Genomic DNA, 7,205 nt, shown 5'->3' with positions numbered 1-7,205 from the left:
GGAGAAACTTAGAGCAGAGAGAAAAGCTGCAGGGCACTGCCATGAAGCTTTGCCTTGCAGAGAAGGGGAATACTTGCATCCTGCAAGTGTTCAGTGCTGAGGCAGAAGTGTCAGGAGCAAAGCAAACAGGTCTCCCAAAGCCCATGAAGCCCAGGATCCAGAGGCAGCCCTATCCTGGTACGATCCCCCTACAGCGCTGCCTGCCACGTGCCTGGGTCTCCTGTCTGCGCTGTCTTCCTGTGCTTCTTCCCTGAGGGTGTCGCAAAGGTGGAGCAGAGGTTAATGGAGCAAAAAGCAGAATTAACCTCCATGTGCTTATCTGCAGCTGCTCCCAAAATCTGGTTGTAGTGTGGCCTTTCTCTAAGCACAGAACTTTACCTAGTGGAGGAATGTATGGAGGGGAGGAAAGAAAAGTCAGGGTCTCCAAGTAGTCTCCTTCTTCTGCTGGGGTACTTCTCTCTTTGCTGAGATGAAGAAAGCATCACCCTTTGTGATGCTTGTCCTCTCTATAGTGATACAAGGCAGGAAGAGAAACACTTAGGGTTATTGTGTTTAACCCTGTATTCTCTGTGTGTGCATATGTACAATTGCTTCAAAACACATTTGGTCTTCTAGCTAAAGGACGAACAGCCAAGACACAGGGAAGAAATAAAACTCTGATAATTTTATTTGTATGTGTGTGTTTACAGATGTGCATCCACAAATGTATACATTTATATCTGTGTGTGTAACATGGTTGCAAATATTAAAAAATATTATCTAGAAGAAGCTTGTGTTATAACTAGGTACCACCTCCCAGGCTCCTAGTTATTTCCATATAGGAAACACAGAAATTCCCAAGGAAAAGCAAAGTCAGCACAGTTCCCTCACTGAACTACTTAAAGAATTAAAGTGTTTTGATAGGCAGTCTATTAATTTACTTTAACAGGTAGAATCAAACTAGCCTAATGGAAATACTGAGTCATAAAACTAGTCTGTAAACAGTATAGTGAAAAGAAAGAAAAAAATATTAACCTTCCAGAGTGGTCTGCTGTACTCAAGGTAAATGAAACATTTAGTGGTTGCAGAAGCAAAAAAAATGAAATATGAGGTCTTGCATCCCAAGTTATTAGTGACCTGTTAAAACACAGGCTGAAAACTGTCTTTACCAAATTAAAACTTTGAAAAAGGGTGCAAATGGGAAATGTCAAAATAAAAAATCTGAGGAAAATTATTGTCCTCCTGGCTTTTACTATTTTGCAGTTCTGAGGCTGTGGCCACTGTTAATGCTAGTAAACCAAGAATGGCACAATTCAGTCTCCTGTAGTCTGTAATGGAAATAGTCTGCACTGACAGGCAGACAGCTGGAATTTGCTGAGATTTTGATCACAATTGCATGATCTGTTCACTGTGTGTGTTTTTTTGTTTAGTCTAATTTTCAGAAACTTCATAGGCTTTTTTTAATAGAAGATTTCATTTGGTTCTCTGTTCCCTGTGTTTACAGTACAGCCATCCTTAATGCTTAATGATACTAAATAATAAGAATGCCAGAGTGCTTAATTTAATGTCTGCTATTGATCTCTGGACTGTTTAGCAAATGCCTTACTAAACACAGAGAGCCATATACTGCCCCAACTTCCATCTATGTAAATCTCCTAAAGGCAGCTAAGTATTGGGAACCTAAGGTCAGTTGATCAGCCTCCTAATTGTATTTCCTGCTTAGAAATGTTAAAGGTTTCCCTCATCCCAGACAGGAATTATTATTTCAAATTCTATTCCATTATTCTTTGTGTGCCTCTCTGCTCTCTCAGCACTCAGCTCTCTGGACATCTCTCTCTAATAAGGTTTCACTTGCAAGAGCTCACATTTGTCTCAGTTTTCTTGAGTATTTCTGGCAATGCTGGTAAACATAAAGGTGGTGAAAGAAGCAAATGATGAGCTGATTTGTAAATGAGCAAAGCATTTCCTAGTGAGGCCAGATTAGCTGACAGCTTCTCTCTGTCACCCAGCACCCTTCCAGGGTAAGGATCTCTTTGGTATCAGCTCATATGAACTGGATGGTCAGATTTAAAATTTGCCAATAAATCTGGTGAGATCAATGAGACTCCCGTCCTTCCCACTCCTCTCCTAGCGCTGAGTCGCTTCTACTGCTCTGTCTTAAGAAATCTCTTGGAAATGCCTCTTTCTTTTACTTTACTAAGATCACCTTGGTACTGTAGAGCTACAAATGCTTTAACAGTCTCTTCTCCTAAAGATCTGAGCAAATAAGCTGTGATTTACTATGAATTTTGCATTAAAGGCTCTTGGCTTTTATTTTCAGCCATACTTCAATCTTAAGCTTGTCTCTGCCTTATGCACCTGCATTGTAGATTGTCTGTTGCTAGCAAAATCTATGACAGCATTACTTTGCCAGCAAAAATGCACAGATGTAAAACTAATTAGTTTTAAAAACATGTTTTCATTTATGTCTTGTGAATACAGTAGTCCTCAAGAATTCAACAGATTAGGACTTTTTTTGAGACTTGATAAGCTGAATTTTGGGATGGGCACTACCTTTTTTAGCACTGCATCTCTGTCTCCAATGGTGAAGTACCCTAGAACAGAAGTGCGGGTCGAGATTGCCAAGCCATTTTCAGTTATCTTATAGTCTTTTAGTCTTTTGTCTCACTTCTCCTCTCAAGTAGGTCCTTACCTGCTGTACTTTGCTTTCCAAGTCATGACCCAAAACCCAGCACTGCCAAGCACCTCAGTTCCCATCAGCAGTCTTGGATCTTTTACTGCTATGCATGTGAGGCAAATTTAATAAGCTTGCTAATAATGACTTGTAGCATACTGGTTTCTCGAAGACTCAGGCCATCCCCCATTCTAGGTCTCCAAATGTGCTTGATAAATTATTTGAATTACTCTTTCAATTGCCATCTGTAGTTCCTCATAAAGAGACTGCTATTTGCTGTGCATTGTGCCAAATCACGCAATAGTTTTTTTGCAAAGCCAGGGACTGTACTGAAATCACCAAACTCATGTCACTTGTGAGCTGCAGTACAATAACATGTTGGCTTTAAGTAGGTTACAGTTGCAGTCCTGTGAGATGAGAATGAATACCTTGGAACTCAGACCTGTAAATATCAAAAATTATGGGGAGGTATGAGAGAAGACAATTTAATATACCCTAAGTTTTATAATACATACATAAAATTATTCTTATAAATATGAATCACAAAACATCAGTATTATGCATAAATAAACATGGAAACATACACATACAGATTTACACTCACACATACATATGTTGTGACCTTCTCCTCCTTCCCCTTGCCTTGAACCTCCTCCTTGAATGTGCCCTAATGGTGGAGTGACAGTCATCAGATCTAAAGAAATTTAGTGCTGTGTGAAACCTTGGAATAATGACGTCTGTTGAATTTGGACTGTTTTGTTTGTCTAGTGGGAAATTGCATGAACTTCCCAGTTTTATGTTTCCAAGTTTGCATTACCCTCCTCCTCCCCACCCAAGGCAGGGTAGCTTCAGGAGGAATGGCTGCTTTCTTGCTTTCTGGTGTGGTGTAAAGTTTTCCGTCGAGAGACAATAATGTACATTCCTCTGGCAGGACGGGATGGATTTTTTTGTTTCTCTTGCTGTTGTTTATTTATAAGACATTTCCTCTTGCTTAGTGGAAGTTTGATCGTAAGAGGCTCCAGTGATTTTCCTTCCCACCTCTCCCCTCCCTAATTTCTCTGCCTCGGCATTCGCTCTGGAACAGAGCGAACTCAAAAAACCCATCGGCGCAGGGCGCGCTTCGCAGCCAAGCCCTGCCACTCTCCAGAGACTGTGAGGTGATTCTCCTTCGTCACTGCTTGGACCAGGAACCACAGCCCTGGTGAGTGGTGAGCTCCCAGAATCTGATGTGTCAAGGCTTCTATTCTCGGGGCCGCCGCGGCGAAGCAGGAAATAAAGGGTTTTTTTGTTGTGTTTTCCCTTTTTTTTTTTTTTTTTTTTTTTTAAATATGAAAACAGAATCGGCGGTGAGCGCAGGAGGAGCACGGAGCTCGGCGCGCAGCGGCTGCCGGGCCGAGCGCGGGGCGCTCCGCGGAGCGGAGGGGCTGCGCCGCCCCGGTGTCCCCGGCCACCAGCGGGGGCCAGGGCGGGCAGCGCGGCCGGGCTGCGGAAGGGGGGGCACGGGGCGGGGGAGTGCGCAGGGGGGGGAATGGTAATCCTCCACTTGGAGTTTCTGTCTGGCAAGTTTTCATGCCTCTGTGTTCTGAGCATTTACATTATGCTCTGAATACCTGATTGCCCAGCCAAGCAGAAAAGAAACTCTACAGTGGATGCATAGTAAAAGAAAATGCTTCTGTGGAAGCCACCTCTGGGAATAGGAAGAACTAGTTGGTTTATAGGCTGCTGGTCCATTTGAGGGAGCAGGAAAGGTTGGATTTTATTTTTTTTTTCTCTTTTTTAAACTTTCTCACTTCCCTTCTGTTCTCTTTGTGTCTGTATGGGGAACTGGGAGTCAGGAAAAAAAAATGTACTTTGTCAAACTTCATATACAAAATCTTGGATGCCGAAGAACTGAGTGTCTCAGCCAACATTAAGGTACTTAGAATTATTTTCAGCTGTTGCATAGGGAAGACAAGGCTTATAAAGCTGCAGTGATTTGCTCATGGCTGCTTGGGAAAGGCAGGGGAAAAAAAAAAAGAAAAAAAAAAAGAGTAGGATGAGCACCTCTAGCTCCAGGCCCAGATTGTCTCCTTTTGTCCTCTCCTGCCCCGCTGAACATATCACTTCTGTTAATATTTTTCTGCTGTAACGCTTAAGGAGGCCAGGGCAGTGCGTGGGCTGTTCCATTCATCCTTCATCATCTTCCATATTATCTGAATAATGAATCATTTCTTGACTAACATTTTCTACTTCTAAAAAACTAGGCATATAAGAAACAGAGGGTAGCAGTCAAAATATTTGTATTTTGAGTTATTATCCTGTTCTTTGAAACATCTCCTTGGAAAAAGACCAAGATCTTTAATGGAACCAACGTATCTCACACAGGGTATTATTAACTAGGCAACATTCTTCTCACCCTTGCCTTGCTTTTGAGTAGCATTTATTCAGCAGGTGTTTCAACAAACTTCTCTCGGTGACACCCAGGGAGGCAACCCCTCTTTGACTACTGCTGGTCATCTGTGACATACAGAGAACTCCAGTCACTTCTTCCCTGGTTTCGTGCCCATTTTGAGAAATGTACATACAGGCTGGTGGTGAGCAGTCCTCCACTGAAGTGGTCAGAGGCTTTGACACTGACATCAGAACTGAACTCAGTGTCAAGTCACATGCAACCTGTATTAAGGTACTTACTTTTTCTTATAACCAGTAAGTAAAGTCATGTATGATTTGGTGGCTTTACTCCCTGACAATTCTTGCAAATATTTTTGTTGGTTTCAATCCACTTGGGGTTGTCAGTCCCTCCCCATGCTTCAGTTTCAGTCTGAAGTTTTACTAAGCCTGAAAACTTCAAGTGGAAGACTGAGAAACTCGGAGTTCCATCTGGTTTTGCATTAGAACCATAAAGAACTGTGAACTCCTCTTTTTTCATGTACAAACCCCCAGGCTGACCGCAGACGTTTTTCAGCACTGAGCAGCACGGGTTAGCTGTTTCTCTTTATTCCCTCGTGCTGCAGACCTCTCTCTGAACTTAAACTACATCACCAGCTCTCAACAAAACCCGCAATTAAGTTGGCTGATACCTTCAGTAAAGAGTATTACATACACATAGAAATAACCTTTACATACGTCAAAGCCTCAATCCAAATGGTCACAGCTTTTGACTAAATTGATATTAAGATCCCATCTTGGCTGTTGCATCACCTTTCTGCAGTGTACTCAAAGCAGCTGACAGATCAGAACATCCCAAACTTTCAGGCACTTCACATCACAGATAGAAACATAATGGATTTTTTTTCTCTTCTCTGAATGGGCTATGCTGAACGCCCACACACACTTTTGGGTCTGATCTTTGAAGCTTATCTCTGATTTACTTTCTCCCTCCAGGCAGTGTAAGTCTGAAAGACATAAGTACTTCTGAAATGGAAAGTTCTCAAAGCACAGTGCTAAATGTCTAAAACTTCAAACTTCTGCCTGTATAACACTTGTTCTCTGGATATACTGAAGTCAAGGGCTGTCACTCTGGCATCTTTCACCAAGAAGGAAAAACAATGTTTAATCTCTTTTTTAAGAGTCTCCGTGTAGTTCCAAACGTCTCCAAGTTGAAATTATTTCATTAATTTATTTATTCTCCAAGTCTCTCTAGTAGCAAAGGGACTTGTCTTTGCTGCTATTTATTTATAGCAATGTGGAAAAATTCATCAGTCTTTCTTATTATGGTATAAGTTGCCTATTGATGGTAGGCCAAGGTTATAATGGTTTGTCTATGGTCTAAAATCATTAGGGTGAAAATCTGCAATTTCAAATCATATTCTAACTGTTTAAACACTTTAGGATGGCAAGATGATAAATCTCATTAGTAGTAGCTTCTTTATCTACTGCATCATAGTTTATCATACTTGCTTTAAAAAAAGGAAGAAAAATAATACTTATGGTCATTCTTTTATACATTCACTTTGCTTGTTTTCTGCATTGACTTTGCTTCTAGCAGTAGCCATTTCAGTTACAGCATCCCTTTCAATTAGTAATCTCAAAGTGCTCTGCATGCACTGCCAAGTTAAACCTCTCTCTTTTACTTTTAGATAAAGTAGGGAAGTTATCTTCCTTTGCCTGATGCAATCAAGGAGAAAATGGTATTCTTTCCCTCATGTTCAAATCACCAGTTTATGCTTTTGGGGAAGAGAAAATATATTTATACAGTAGAATGAGAACTACTGTTTTCTGCACAACAATTGTTTGACGTGATATGCTTGCTGTTCTGTGAGTGTTAACTGCATCAGACAAGAACAAAGCACAGAAAAAGATGTAATGATAAAGGTAGGCAGATTCATAGGTACTGGGATGCTTCAGAAGTACAAGAATTTAAGCAGTATCCAGAGACATTTTTTGCGATGTAAGTACATAAAAACAACTGCCTTGCTTTAAGTACATTTCCCTTTTTAAGGTATTCTCAATTTGTTTTCTTATTTTATATTGTAAGAGTCTCTTTTCCAAAAGTTGAGCAATGGCTTGTTTTCCTGAGTAACTACATTAAAACAGCACTAATTTGCCTTCCTGTAATTTGGAAAAGAAAGTG

At 40.9% G+C, this 7,205-nt stretch overlaps 1 protein-coding gene across 1 annotated transcript in view; it reads left to right on the top strand.

Moving 5' to 3' along the window:
* Nucleotides 1–4,526: 4,526 nt before the first annotated feature.
* Nucleotides 4,527–7,205, top strand: part of ZBTB20 (zinc finger and BTB domain containing 20) — a 184,535-nt gene continuing 181,856 nt past the window's right edge. The window contains 1 exon segment of the mRNA XM_033053137.2: nt 4,527–4,567. The gene's annotated coding sequence lies outside the window, so the exon portion shown is untranslated.

This window comes from Catharus ustulatus, chromosome 2 (genome assembly GCF_009819885.2).
Source record: "Catharus ustulatus isolate bCatUst1 chromosome 2, bCatUst1.pri.v2, whole genome shotgun sequence".
NCBI lineage: Eukaryota > Metazoa > Chordata > Aves > Passeriformes > Turdidae > Catharus > Catharus ustulatus.
Note: the sequence above shows the minus strand (reverse complement) of the source record. Positions and strands in the feature narration are given on the sequence as shown.